This window comes from Apis mellifera, linkage group LG3 (genome assembly GCF_003254395.2).
Source record: "Apis mellifera strain DH4 linkage group LG3, Amel_HAv3.1, whole genome shotgun sequence".
Taxonomy (NCBI): domain Eukaryota; kingdom Metazoa; phylum Arthropoda; class Insecta; order Hymenoptera; family Apidae; genus Apis; species Apis mellifera.
The window spans coordinates 5,336,128-5,351,305 of record NC_037640.1 but is presented as its reverse complement, the minus strand read 5'-3'; the positions used below and the strand labels follow the sequence as shown (position 1 = coordinate 5,351,305).

Sequence of the window (15,178 nt, the reverse complement as noted above, 5' to 3'; positions counted from 1 at the left end):
TTGGAACCTTAAAATTTCTCAGCTTCAAAGTTCTGAATTCCGAATCTTAATATCCTACTTTTAAAATCTCTCAAACCTTTGGAACCTTAAAATTTCTCAGCTTCAAAGTTCTGAATTCCGAATCTTAATATCCTATTTTTAAAATCTCTCAAACCTTTGGAACCTTAAAATTTCTCAGCTTCAAAGTTCTGAATTTCGAATCTTAATATCCTACTTTTAAAATCTCTCAAATCTTTGGAACCTTAAAATTTTTCAACTTCAAAGTTCTGAATTCCGAATCTTAATATTCTACTTTTAAAATCTCGAGCTCTCAAACCTTTGGAACCTTAAAATTTCTTAGCTTCGAAGTTCTTAAAGAAAAAAAATCACCCCAAAATTTCTCTAAACATCCACGTGATACGTGAGCCACGAGAGATCATCGAAACGGATGTTAGGAAGATCTGAAAAGGGTGTAGTAGGCACGTGCCGCTACAAGCTCGGCCGGGTAATTAATACGAGCCGACTCAATCGGGTAGCCGCTTAATTAGAATTGTCACTATCATTCATCTCGGCGGCGGCTGTTTAACGTCAACTTGCCAATCGAAGCGTGGCTGACAAAACTGGCCGCTACCACTTTTTGCTCGCCGCCCGTTCGACGTATAAACTACCAACTACCGTGTTCCGTGTTCCAACGTTTTACTCCTCTTACGGCCACTTCTAAATTTCTAACTGTCGACCATCATCAGCCGGCATCGCCGCATTTCGAGACGGCGGTTATTAATTTTCCAGATCTGATGGCCTGAAACGGAACGGACGACAGAGATGATCGCGTCTACCCGTTTCACGACCAGTTATACCGATCGGCGACGAACGGCAAAACAATTTTAACGAAGCATCGGATGAGTGACTCGATCCGACGAGTTAGAAAATCGCTCGGCGTGTCGTGGATCCGCTAACCGGTACCGCTTCTAACGTTTCACGGGTATCTAGGCCGATTGGTATTTAAATTGCTATTTAAATATCAGAGTGGAGGGATCCTTAGATTAACTTCCGTAATTCAGTTTAAAGTTACGTTTAAAGGCACGATGAGACAACGCCATTTTGTTTTTTTCTCTCTCTTTTTTTTTTCTTTTACTTACGAAAGAAGATTCGTTGGAAATTACCGTTCGAGTTGCACGAGATCCGGGAAACTCGATGATGGGAAAAGAATATGATTTAAATTCCAGTCTGACGTTCGAGCATATCTCTTGTAATTACCGGAAGATGGCGCTCGTGATGGCTCTCTTGATGGTTTAGGCCGAGATTACTCGCGGATTTTGTTGCGCCTCGTAATTGAAACACTTTATCAGAATCAAAGTACTCGGGGGTTATTCGATTTAATCGAATGAATTTCGAGATGTTGCTTGGAACGAATGTGAAGAAAAAGAAATCTGATAAAAGTGTAATGCCGTAATTGAATAGATCTCGTTAAATACCTCAAGTTCTATAATTTTTACACATCCCTGTTTCCATTTATATTAAAACCAGTACTACTCCGGAGGAATTCTAACAAGATATTCTTACGCTAGATGACGTTACACTCGTCTAATCTTAATAATTTTTACGACAGAAATTATTAAAATTCCTCTTACGAAAAAACATTCTCACTTCTAACAACTAACAAATTCCCTGAATGTCTTCGATATCGATAAAAAAAATCCCTCTGTAAAAACTTCAAATTGATTAACACTTATATCCAAACATCTTTCCACCCACGAACAAAACAAACTTCGATCAAAATCTCGAATCCAAATGGACGAACGAAAGTTGAATTATTATTTCGAAAGAAAGAAAGAAATTACGACGCGACGATCGAGGAGGCGCTTTTAGAGGATTTCCATCGACGATCCCCCCGAAAACGATTTATCCGATTCGATAGAGGAGCACACGCACCCGCGTGTATACACGCGTATACGAAGGAACCCGAGCCGGGGATAACGATCGGCGATAAGCTTGCGCAGGTTAAACACTGTATTCGAGACGTGACTTATGGGATTCGATCGGTTGGCGGAGGAGGCGCAGGATTCACTACCTACAAATTTACTCGTTTACTCGCTTCGTGGAATGCCACGAGGGCTCCCAAGGGAGGGGAGAGGGCGCTCTTTGGCGGAGATCACGAGCGGGGGATTTATCGGTTCGACGGTCAAAGTGTGAATTACGTCGATCGGAGCGTGAGCGGCAATAAAATATTTCCCAAAGCTCGATCGCATTGTACCGGCGGCGTAACAACCGCTTATTTGCATCGGCCGTATCTCACCCCGCCCGTTTCGCGGGCATTTCAAACGCGCGCATGCGCTTTATTAACGACCGACCGACGTAACATACGCGTTCTAAACACCGTGCACCGAAAGATTTATTATTTTTCTCCTTCGTATCGCCAATTTTATTATTTCGTTTTCGCGGAATTTAAAAATTAAATTAGATAAATAATAACGGAAGAAAGATGACAATTATTCGAATATCAAGTCGAGGAAAGGAATTCTCTTAAGTAAAGCGAGAAGGTAAAAATTATTGTCTTCTTTTATCTCTTCCTGGTTTTTTTTTTTAAAAAGAATTTTCCCATCGCGTTCAACGCGAAACACCATGGAACGCCGCCTCCACTTTTCGCGCCGCCATAAAACATAATGGACGCCAATTTGACAGGGGCTGCGAGAGAAAGAGAGAGAATTACGAGCGCAGAAACTTCCTATCGTTTCTCGAGCCACGCACACTCTGCGAATTTACAAATCACGTGTGTACACGCGTGCACGTGGCTTCCGGCTCTCGAACGTCTCTTTCTCTCCTCCGCTCGTTCTATGCTCTCCACCGCCAACGATCTATGATCATCGCGCTTCGTACACTACGTACTCCCGTTCCAGCGCAGAAACCGGAAAAGGAAAGGGGCACGCGATGCAATTAGCCGTTGCGGTGAACGACTCGGAGGAATCGAAGGGGGAACAAATTTAAATGGGCCAGGCTAATCGGCCAGGATAAACGAGTTTAGAGATTCTGTCAGCGGATTAAGTTAAATTGCATTCCACTCGCTTATCTCTTTCGAATATACTTTTCATCCTATCTAAACTTTTTGAACGAGAACCTTCGTATCCAGACGAAGGAAGCGTTAAAAAAAGGAAAATAAAAAAGAGAAAGAGAAAGAAAAAGAGGATCATTCTTTAAATCGTGCGCGGTAACTCCAATTTATAACAATTTGAGGGGAATGATGATGGCCGGTATTTCCGGAATTCGCGTACATCGGACTAAGGAATTCTAATTGCAAAGAAACGGTCCGTGCCTCCGGGGAGACGACGGCCAGTCCCCGTCCATCCACAGTGCGGTAGCATGATGGAAAATCGTTTCTTGCCGCTTGTCTCGACCCGAGGAATCCAGATCGGGTTAACTTGGCAAGCGAAATAGCTAATGCGCGCGCTGTTACACGCATCATCTGCTCCCCGCAACGATGCGATTTCTTACACCGCCGGCTGACGTACGACGTCTCAATCGAGGGCATCGAGAGAACGAAAAGAAGAACGTTTACCCGCGCCGGTTCTTTCTTTACTTCGATGATCGACGACCGTCCATCCGCGATCTCGGCGACGATCTCGCGGAAACTCATTAACATTTAACCGGTAATCAGAGCGATTGATTAACGACGGCCGGGCGGCGGTAACGATAACGCAACAAGGAATCGTACGATCTTATCACAGACGATCTCACGGACGTCGTTAACAGTCGCCGGGGATCCATGAATGCGGTTCTCGTCACGATCCAGTGATCCATGCCGCTCTTTTCGTGTCATCGTTTCTTGCAGTCCAACGTGTATATCCGATGCTACATAAGCGCATCCGGCTCCTTTACATTTCCATTTTATTTACGGTTATTATCGGTGGTAACTAGCCGACTATCATCCCGAGATCATCCACGAGATTCTCTCTCTGTTAAACTTGTTGGTCCAGTGCTCGATACAGTGTGTCTTTCCACTTGTCCCCACCCCTCTTCTTCTTCCCTCCCTCTCACACATTCCTACGCTCCCGAACCCCCCGCGCACGCCCTCCTCTCCTCTCCCCACGTAGAAGAATCTACCTAGCCTTCGATGTCACGCCGTGATTTCCCTCCTCGATCGAGGTATTTTATTAAAACAGTCTCGTTGCGTATATATACCACACGCACGCGCACACATACACACTACAATCCCTCGTTTCAAGAAGACCACCGCCGATGTGTTATTGTTCGTATCGCGCACTCGATCATCCTCGTGGCCCCGACAAAACATCCATCGACACGATCATACTCTTCATGTTCACTGACACGTGCGAGATCACCGGACGTAGTATACGATAGATGGAAAGAAAGAGAGAGAGAGAGAATACGTTCATACGAGTTATTACCGAGGATGGAACAGGATATTTTCTTCTCTTCTTCTTTTCTTTTTCTCTGGAGGATAATACTTGGAGGAAGTTGCACTAGTCGTCACGGATGTGGTGGATCGCCAATAGGGGGTGGATCGAAACGCAATTTGCTCGAGATCTTTGCTCGAGATCGTTGGAGAGAGAGAGAGAGAGGAAGAGAGTGTGTGTGTGTGTGTATAGAAGTCGAGAGTGGAGAGACAACTCTAGTAGATTTTGGGTTGCAGGTGCACGCTACAGGTTCACTCACAGGTGCAGCTCTCTGACTAGACTAAAGGCGGGAGCGTGCTCGTTGCCGGCAAGTACTCTAGGAGAACAGAGGAACGAGAGAGAGAGAGAGAAAGAGGAGAGGCATACCGGTGCTTCGATTGGTCCATGCTTCCCGCGAAAACGACCCAGCCAATCACCGTGACTGCGCCACGTAATTGCCGGGTATCACGATTCACAAAAACGGGGGAGGGATACCCTTTCGAAATTCCCCCCGAGGTAACAATCCCCCCTTCCCTCCTCCTCCTCCTCCTCCTCCTCCTCCACCTTGCACCCCTCTCTCTTTCTTTTTTATTACGCCAGCCGCCTCATTTTGTCCCACGCCTCGATTTTTTTCCAGTCTATGTCGATCGTGTATTATCGTGTCGTGGAAACTTCGGTATCCCGCGCAGCTCTTCTTTTTTCTTTTTTTATGTAAAGAGAATTTTTCTCGATTAATCTTGATTTGTGCAAGGAATACGAGATTTATCAATCTTGGAAAATTTATCAATATGATTCTGGTATCGAATTAATAAGAAATGGACAATTCGACAAAAAGCAGCCGCGTAATCAATTATCAATCATCCGAGATTTGTAATTAACTCTGAATAATTAAATTATACGACGGCTTATACCTATAAATCAATTAATTTATCAATTTTTCCGATATTTATTATTCAAAAAAATAAAATAAAAGGAAACAATTAACCCTGGATCGTCTCGACTCGAGAGGATCACCGCTCCCTCGAAAACCCTATCGAACGACAAATTAATTCATATATACAATCGAACGAATCGTAGCGGATTGTAATGGATTCTCGAGGTGGCCGATTCGAGGCAGCAGCCGTGGAAATATTTCGGCCGGGTGGGTCCGCCGGATTCCCCGGCTTCTTTCTCGAACGGTCCCTCGAGGGCCTGGTGGTTCCCAGGGAGGTCAGAGGTCGGTGGGCCCTCCTCCGCCTTATTCCTTCTTCGCCCCCTACCCGAGCGCCCTCGACCCTTCGCCACCCCGCTGCTTATGAACGTCCGCCCAACACACTCTCTCTCTCTCTCTTTCTCCCTCTTCTTCCCTTCCCTCTCTCCCTCCCCGTAATGTTATTTATTTGTTCACGCGTTTCGGCCTAACGAGATTTTTCGGCCCGGTACCATTTGCCAGTAGGGGAAATTAAAAAGTTTCAAAGTTTCGCGCTGTTGTTGGACACGAACTTGTTCTTCTCTTCTGGTACCGGTTGTAATTTAAGGGGGGATCGTCGCGATACGGGTGGCTCGAAAGCTGGATATCTCTCTTCCCTTTTCAACTTCTTCCAAACTTCTTCTTTCTCGGATAATTAAGAAATTCTTTTCTCTATAATAATAATAGTAATAGAGGGTGAGATTTGGTAACGCGTATTTTCAAACTCTGATCGAGGCAAAATCGAAGGGGCCTCGAACGAAACGCAGCTGTTAAAACGTTGGCGAGAGTCAAGCCGCTCCGTCCCATTCTGCTTTGCATCATTACGGAAGATTGATGTGGTAACGGTACAACAGTTGTTCGTCTCGCGGTTAAAGTGTCTCGTCTTCTTTTCTTTTCTTTTCTTTTCACGGCCGATATATCCCTCGAAAGGCGGCGGCGGCGGAGGCTGGGCCCTAATGGCCCAGCAGAGCGTTACAAAGAGAAATTTTTCGATAATACCGCGTGCACGGCCCCGAAAATTTGTATTCCGCGGCCCCATCGGCGCGCGTACGTACGTAAAAGGAGAGAGGTAGGTTCCAGGCAGCGGCGACAACGCGGTAAAACCTTCGAACCGAAGGATAAATCCTCCTTACCGTGAAACTTTCCAGCCGAACCATCATTTAGGCGGGATCACGGGGACCCTACCTCTTCCGCGTCGTAATTTCTGCCGCGGCGGTGAAGAAGCGCGCGTGTAAATGCGCCGTTGGATTCCGGCGTGCCTTACCCGCCGCGCCGCCCCCTTAGGACAAGGGGCGCCCGAAATTTTTTTAGGAAACAGCTTCTCCTGCGTTATTATCATCGTGAAATCGATACTCGAAATTTTTTCCTAGGATATATAAACGAAGGATCTTGGGATTCTTTCCACGAGTTTTATCAAATTCTCATTACGCGTGTCAACAATATGCGTTTACGGGGAACGTGTTAGAAACGCGTTAAAGTTTGATTCGTGAAAGTTTGACGCAAAGTATTGAAACGATCCTCCCACGCGTACGAAATTACGAATGGTGCGGCGCGGAGGAAAAAGTTGGCCAAGGGGAAAAGATGAGTCATGCGCAGCTTTCGATTCTCACGCGTAAAAGGCAAGCACGTGGTGTAAAGGGCCGTCTTGGTCATCCTCTTTGTCGTCCTCTCTCTCTCTGGCCCGGCGATATTTTTGTCGGCGCAGGCCGGGATTTAAGGGGCGAGCAGGCGCAGAAAGCGCGCGAGCGTGTAATGGTGATTGAATGCGGCTAATGGTCGTCCCGTACGGGACTCACGGCCCTCCAAGATATACGTTATGACTCGAGCATAACATTTACCGGGTGGTAAACAGCCGCGCATAAACTCGAAATGCCCACAAACGAGCCTTTCCTCGAAGAAATCTGCGGGGAGAAACGCTCTTACGGTTCCCGATCCAATTCCCGATCCCCGATCCTTTCGAATCGTTTCGTTATGGGTAAAATTGCCCTTTTCCCTTCGACCTTCCCCGTTTTTTCGGGGGGAAAGATCCTCCGGATAGGATCTTGTCGATCAGAGAGTCGAGAGGAAGCGGGTCAATCGAGCTGTCCCACCGAGTATTCGTTCCCCGAATTTACAGAGTCTTAAATTTCCACTTCAGAAGCAAGATCTTGCGATTCTATCTCATACGAAATATGTGTGATTGATTGTGAAAAATAATTATAGCCAAGAATCGAAATATTCGGAAAGTGTAATACATTTTCTACCCTTTGAGGATCATTTTTTCAATAATAAAGTTAGTTACGAATGCTGAGTTAATTTCGAAGAACTATTTTCTCTGAAGGATGAGAATTTGTGATTCGAAGAAGAGAACAATTTCCCTGCCCCGAAATAATCCCCCCTCCCCATGAACGAAGGTCCGCGCAAGAAAGAAAGACGTCAGAATCCGGCAATTTGCCATCGGTTTTCGCGCACGACCTTATTGTTAAAGGCCTGGGCGTAGAATGCAGAGAGGGTTTCGAGTTGTGAAGCTTGTCGCTGCGCACCGTGACAATCGTTCTTCGACGATACCGCCATGACAAATCGTTCTAAGCAGCGTGACGCCATAAATCAAAGCTCGCCACTCGAAATGCTCCTCCACCCCGGTGAGGAAAGATCCGGGCGCGTAAAAAGAGAGAGAGAGAGAGAGAAACGCGAAGAAGTAGCAGCGAGAAGAGAGACGAAGCGGGATAGCCAGGTTTGGAGGAAGCTGGCCTGAACAACTGAAGCGCGATTAAATCGTAACCGATAAAGCTCTGGGCATGGATCCGGGCATTAATAATAATTAGACACGGCGTGGCTTCGAAATTAGCTGTTAGTGGTGGCACGGTTCGCGTAGATAATAAACTTGCCGATTGACTTGCGCGAATAAAGAATAGCGAAAGCGCGAGAATATTTACGAATTATCGTCGTATTAATTGGGAAGGGGGAATATATCGTAAATTCCATTGCGATGGGAAAAAATGATAATTGAATGTGGCTCGATGGCACAAAAAAAGAACGTTTTACGAGCCGATTAACCGCTTCTCCTCCATGTTTCCTCCTCCTCCTCCTCTTGCTGCAATTCTCCTGCAATTAACGGATCGAGACGTATCGTGAGAAGAAGAAACGGGGAAACGAAAGTAATTCGTAAAATTTGTTGAAGAACTTTATCTTGTGCACGTGTATATTCGAGTATTGTTGATGAATTGAATATATATCGCTCTTCGTCTCATCTACGCTTTGTTGATAAAGAATTTACAGAAATGGAGAAAAAATTATTCTTATGCATTTGTGAAATGGATTGTAAATCCGATAAAATAATTCTCTTCGCTCGAATCAAGAAATTTCCAAAACTTTGTAATTGTTTAAAAGGAAAACTTTGTTTCAAGACACTAAAAGATCGATTTACATCCCTTATTACACTCGTACGTGCGAAGCGTTTCGATATTCCAAGACGATTAAAAAAAGAAAGAAGAAGAAATTTTTTAACTGCTCGACGAAACAACTAAAAAATCTCTGCTCGGTGATTTATCCAAGATTGGAAGGAGGAAGAAGCTCGGCAATTTTATATTAATACATTAATCCCGTTTCACCAGGAGTTCCTCCTCGAGTTCTTCTGCACGAATCGTTTGTTTGTTGCCGCGGGCGATCCGGTCCGAGGGTGGACTTAATAAACCACGAAAAAGACCACACGCGTCGTGACGTCACGTATCCATGACGATTCGGTTGACGTGCATTACGCCCGCCAAGGCAGATTGAAATTTAGCGAATCCACCCACGCGCGACTGCAGCAATATTATTATGCGATTCGCGAGCGGCATAATTATTTCCCGCTCAAGGAGTCCCGCCACGACGATCCCTTTGACAAGGAATCTTCAAGCTTGAACGCTCCTTCCTACGGATATATTTTCTTTCCGTCCGTTCCTTTAAGGATAACAGTCCTTCCTTTCCTTTCTTTTCCTTTTTTTCATCGAAAGCGGTTTGGAAACCTGAACTCGCCTCTGCATTCTTATTATTAATTAAGTATTGGTGCTCGCCATTCAACAGAAAAAAAAAAGGAAAAAGATACTCGTTACTGGACCTTTTCCACGGTGTACTCTTTCTCAAACGGAACCACGCACGAGTCATACTGAAGTGACAGTTCGAATGGACCAAGCCATCCTTCCTGTCTTTCGAATACGTTCCAAGAAAGGCGCAGGTTCGAGGCAAGGAACGAATCGTGGAAGGGAGGTCGATCGATTCGTCGGCAGATTTTTTTCAGATGCACGCCTCGCGGAGGGAGGGGTGAAAAATGGAGAGAGGGGGGTAAAGATCGACCCCGGTGACCCCACGGAGTTATGACGCGAGTCTGATTCCTGAAATGCTCGCGCACACCCTGTAATCAGGAATGGCGAGGGTCCATCCGCCCCTCCTCGCCCCGCCGCGCCACGCTAGATATCTATAATTTAAATCTCGCTCGGCCGTAAGTGGCAGGAAATCATTGTAATTAATATGGCGTACATCCACGCGCGCATGCGCGAGTAATCGAGAGAGAGAGATGCAGAGTCTGGACATTATCGGAAGCTTTAGAGAAATCGGTTTGATATCGTATCATCTGTTGATGCATCAGCGTGCAAGGATTTGTTTATAAGCATTGTCGATATTTTAATTCTACGCTGACTTTGATCGATTCTTTTTTTTTAAACATAGGAATCGAGTGGATTTAGAGAAGAAGTGTTTCTCTTTACATTTGTTCAATTCACTTTGGATTTCTTCGGTATTTCGATTTAGTTGATCCTTCGTTTTAAAAATCCAAAATTTTCTAATAATAATTCTATTATTATCCGATCCAACATTTACCTTTAAGATATTTAACAATTATCCAGGAAACCGGTCGACGCAATCCGTATATTAATGCGTTGAATATAAGTGGATAAAAATTTTCCACTTGCGCTATTTATAACCCTAACGAAGTAGACATTTTTTTTTGCCAGCCTGGTTGGGCTGTTCGTTTCCAAGTTGCTCACAGGCGTATGCAGCCTCGATTCCGTTACGGGTGTTGGATTAAGGGTGGTGTACGGTTTATAACCTCGCTGGATGGAACGATTCATTGATATGGAATCTACGTAGGCAGGCTGCCTATGGGAGGGAGAGGGAGAACTGCCATTTTTTTCATTTTGCAAACGCTTGATACCGTGAGCGACGGTCGGGTTAATCGTATCCTCTTAGCTTGAATTACTGGCTCCGTCCCTTTCAGCCTTTGTAACTTTGTTTTGGAGATTAAAGGAACGCGGGATGGCGTGCAGAAAGGCCGAGGCTACTTAAACTGTCTTATGTCCGTGAATGCCGACTCATCCGGAATATCCTTTGTCCCAAAAATATTTTACTTTCGAATGACAAGTGATTCTATTTAGGATCACGCTCGAAAAATATTTTATATCTCGTTGCATTGCGACAAGTAACAAGTGAACTGATAAAAACTTGTAAATAGAAACCGGAAGAATGTGGAGAAAAGCTCGAATGAATCAATCTGTCACAGAATCAAAATTAGAAATTCGTGACAATGTACATTCCTTCGAATCTCTTTACATAGAAACGCAAAGCCCTTAAACATATTTCGTTTCCCTGGGAACGAAACTGCGCTATCCTCTGCGCATTATCTCGTTCGAGTATCGTTCTCTTATTCCACGAGATCTTGCTTTTCCATGGCAGTTCAGAAAAAAGAGATATCGCGACAGAAAGAAAGGGAAGTCTCGCGAAACCCACGCAACCTCCCGGAGGTTTCACAGAGCGGTAAATGAATCGAAGAAATGTTTCAATTATCCCGACAAATGTCGCCCGGCATAGCCGGCGATCTTGATAACCGATCCTGTCCGCCGTTCCCGATATTTTGCCCGGCGCAAGAAATTGTTACTAGGTTGCACCAAGTTACCCACGTGGCTCGAGCGGCTCGCACGTCAACGCACCACGGGCCCCCATGAATAATGCATGAAGGAATTTGCAGCGTCCCGTTAATGTTGCCGTCATTTCTTTCCGTCCGTATCAATTTCTCGAACGGGTCCCTCCACGATCGTCGTGGATCGTCGTTAGCGGCCACGTGGCCCCTCGAAAATTCCCCCCCCCCCGGATCCACCGACAAAAAGATATTATTCTTCCAATTCCCTTGTAGGCGAGAGACACAGTATCGACAAGTGCGAACAAGTTGTTAAGGATAACGAGATTCTTACAACGAACGCAAGATTGGATCGATATATCTATCTTCAGATCGGAAGAATATAATAAACTGTAAATTTATAATCCTTCCTCTAATCACTTTGCATATAATTATTGGGTATATAGGTAATTAAAATTATAATCCAAGACACTTCTTCCCTTGTTAATATCCTTAGTAATTAAAATTTCTCACGTCGCTCAGATTTATATCCTCAATTAACTTAAAAGAAGAAGACTTTAAAACGTTTCAAAGTTTATAACACCGTATACTTGCGAATATCTATATTGTTAATGATAAGCAAGCCGTAAATGGAGTTTTATTCGCATTTTTCCCTAAAAAATTCACGCACGATCGAGGAATAAATCGGGGCGGAAAGCGGGGTGGAAAGAAAGCATGGATGCGTTCGGGCTTAAGGTTGCTTAACGCTTAAGAGGGTCGTATCTCAGCGCGAAGGAAACTCGCGGCAGCAGGCTGGGACGAGCGCAGCCGGGCGTAAATCCTTGTATCCGGACGAGGGATCATCCGGTACGGTTTAAAAGAAGCGTTATCGCGAGCTTTACGCGGCACGAATACGAGCCGTTCTTTCGCGCCAACTAATTTTACGACGCGACGTGTGCACGCGAACGGCTTGATCCCCTCCACCCTCCATTAAGATGTCGTCTCTCGCAAATTTCCTCCCTTTTTTTTTTTTCTCTTCTCTCTCCTCTCTTTTCCTTTCCAATTCCTTCTTAATTCAAAGAAGGAAGAATTCCTCGCCAAACTTGGCAATCTATCAATGAGATCGCTCGAGGAAATAATTAGCATGTTGTTCGAAGTAATTGTGAACAATTGTTATTATATGATTGTTTATTAGACTTCGATGTCGTCTCTCAAATTTCCTCCCTTTTTTTTCTTCTGTCTCCTCTCTTTTCTTTTCCAATTCCTTCTTAATTCAAGAATTCTTCGCCTGTTCCTGGCAATCTATCGATGAGATCGCTCGAGGTTAAACAGTTTGGAGGAAATAATTAGCATTGTTCGAAGTAATTGTGAACAATTGTTATTATGAATGTTTATTAGACTTCGATCTCTCGCAAATTTCCTCCCTTTTTTTTTCTTCTCTCTCCTCTCTTTTCTTTTCCAATTCCTTCTTAATTCAAGAATTCCTCGCCAAATTTGGCAATCTATCGATGAGATCGTTCGACGAGGTTAAACAGTTTGGAAGAATTAATTAGATGAAGGAAATAATTAGCATGTTGTTCGAAATGTTTATTAGACTTCGATGTCGTCTCTCGCAAATTTCCTCCCTTTTTTTTTCTTCTCTCTCCTCTCTTTTCTTTTCCAATTCCTTCTTAATTCAAAGCGCAAGAATTCCTCGCCAAGCTTGGCAATCTATCAATGAGATTGCTCGACGAGGTTAAACAGTTTGGAGGAAATAATTAGCATGTTGTTCGAAGTAATTGTGAACAATTGTTATTATATGAATTAGACTTCGATGTCGTCTCTCGCAAATTTCCTCCCTTTTTTTTCTTCTCTCTCCTCTCTTTTCTTCTCCAATTCCTTCTTAATTCAAAGCGCAAGAATTCCTTGCCAAACTTGGCAATCTATCGATGAGATCGTTCGACGAGGTTAAACAGTTTGGAGGAATTAATTAGATGGAGGAAATAATTAGCATATTGTTCGAAATGTTTATTAGACTTCGATGTCGTCTCTCGCAAATTTCCTCCCTTTTTTTTCTTCTCTCTTCTCTCTTTTCTTTTCCAATTCTTTCTTAATTCAAGAATTCTTCGCCTGGCAATCTATCGATGAGATCGCTCGACGAGGTTAAACAGTTTGGAAGAAATAATTAGCATGTTGTTCGAAGTAATTGTGAACAATTGTTATTATATGAATGTGTATTAGATCCAGTGATAAATTGTTTGAAAAATGTTTGGAAAGGCGAGGTAAGATTGGGAACGAAAATGAGCAGCTGAGGGAAACAGGGCTCGGAGTGAGAGAAGCGTGGCGGCAGCCGGACGACGCATATCCGGTGCAAATCGGGCATTTGCATAAGAGGTCTCTCTCTCTCTCTCTCCTCGTTCGGCAGACGTCGAAACACTTGTCGGACACGCGTAGGACGACGCGATAAACTCGCGATGGACGCGTTTCCCCTCTTCCAAAAAACCGATCCACCGTCCTCTCCACTCCAGCCTTGTAAACGGAAGGCTCGAAGCATCTTGGTACTCGCTTTTTGAATCACGTGTTTCAAAATTACTTCTCTCTTTCTTTGTGATATCGTTTCTCTCTTCCTCGTCGCGTTAATAGGTTTTCTTTAAATTTTTCCGTACTCTCCATTAACGTGAAATTTATTTCTTTCCTTTGGATTTGTGACACTATTTTTTTTACTGGCTTTCGAAAGTGATACGAAACTGTGAGTCGAAGTGCAAACCTTTCTCGTGGGAGTGAAATTGAGTCCCTGTCTTGTCTTGTCGAGAATATGTTTTCGGTTAGCAACGCGAATTCTTTGAAAAGGTTTTTTCCTGTCCGAAATTTACATTTTGGAGGGAGAGATTTTTGATCGAATTCGAAATTTATTTTAATCCCTTCGAGCATCCTCCAAGTTTACACTCGTTATAAATTCACGGTTGAAACAGTGTTGAAGCAACCCTGAAAATTCGTTTAAAAGTTAACGGGTATTAAATTTTATTTTATGAACAGATATAGACGATATCTAGTTCATGATTTTCCATTGCCAGATTCTGCAAATAGAGGACAATTTTACGATTCCCCTCGGAAGGGGAAACACTCCAGAGATAAGATCTTTTTTTTTTTTCTCTCTCTCCTCTTTAATAATCTACTTTAATCTACCTTTACGACTTTTATACGCGCGGTAACAACGATGCAACAACGCGTTAGTATCTCCCGTTAGTTTTATATTGATTATAAAATCGTAGCAAAACGCTGCGGAGAATAAATGCGAACGAAATCGCGAAGATTCATTCGATTCCAGGGATTTAATAGGGATTCTAAATCTCGTGGGATATAGACATCGGTTTACATAAATTACGATCTTCCATTAATGCGAACAGGGTAAAAATTTCTCTTCTCCGTCTCTTCGTGCATCGATTCAACGGGACACACAACAAATCGGTAACGATAAATCGTGTTGGAGAAAGCGGAGGAAAGCCCGGATGAAAACGATAAAACCGCGTAACCTCTTATTAAACCGTGTTCGTTATCGCGTTTATCCTCTTAATCAAGATCGGCCGTGAAATAAGCTAAGTGCGTGGAACAATTTATTATCTTTTTGAAAAATATCAATTTCAACGAGGAAAAATTTATCGCTTATCTCGCCAAGGATTGATTCCGCAATTTTCCATCACCTCTCCTCGACGAAACTTCTTTCGCGACCAAGTTTCTTTCGAGCGACGCACGAATAATAAATAAATAATTTTCTCCAGTTTCTCCTCTCTCTTTTTCCTAATAAACGGGGATGGAATCGAGATCGTTTAGATTTTTGCAAAATCACGGTAATAAACAAAACGGGTGTTCCGTGCATGTTTCACGGGCCCTTCATCCTCACGTGACTCACTCGTGATCGCGGTTTCCAGTAAAAGCCACCTGCCTGTGATTTACTATGCGAGCTGACCGCGGAATACTAAATAGAGAATAGCAATCCGCAGAGATTGTGAGTTCGTGTCTTTTAAATCGTTT

General features: G+C 43.8%; 1 protein-coding gene across 4 annotated transcripts in view; it reads right to left on the bottom strand.

Moving 5' to 3' along the window:
• The window catches only part of LOC410957, a 68,992-nt gene that overhangs the window by 13,333 nt on the left and 40,481 nt on the right, over positions 1-15,178 (bottom strand). The window lies entirely within an intron of this gene.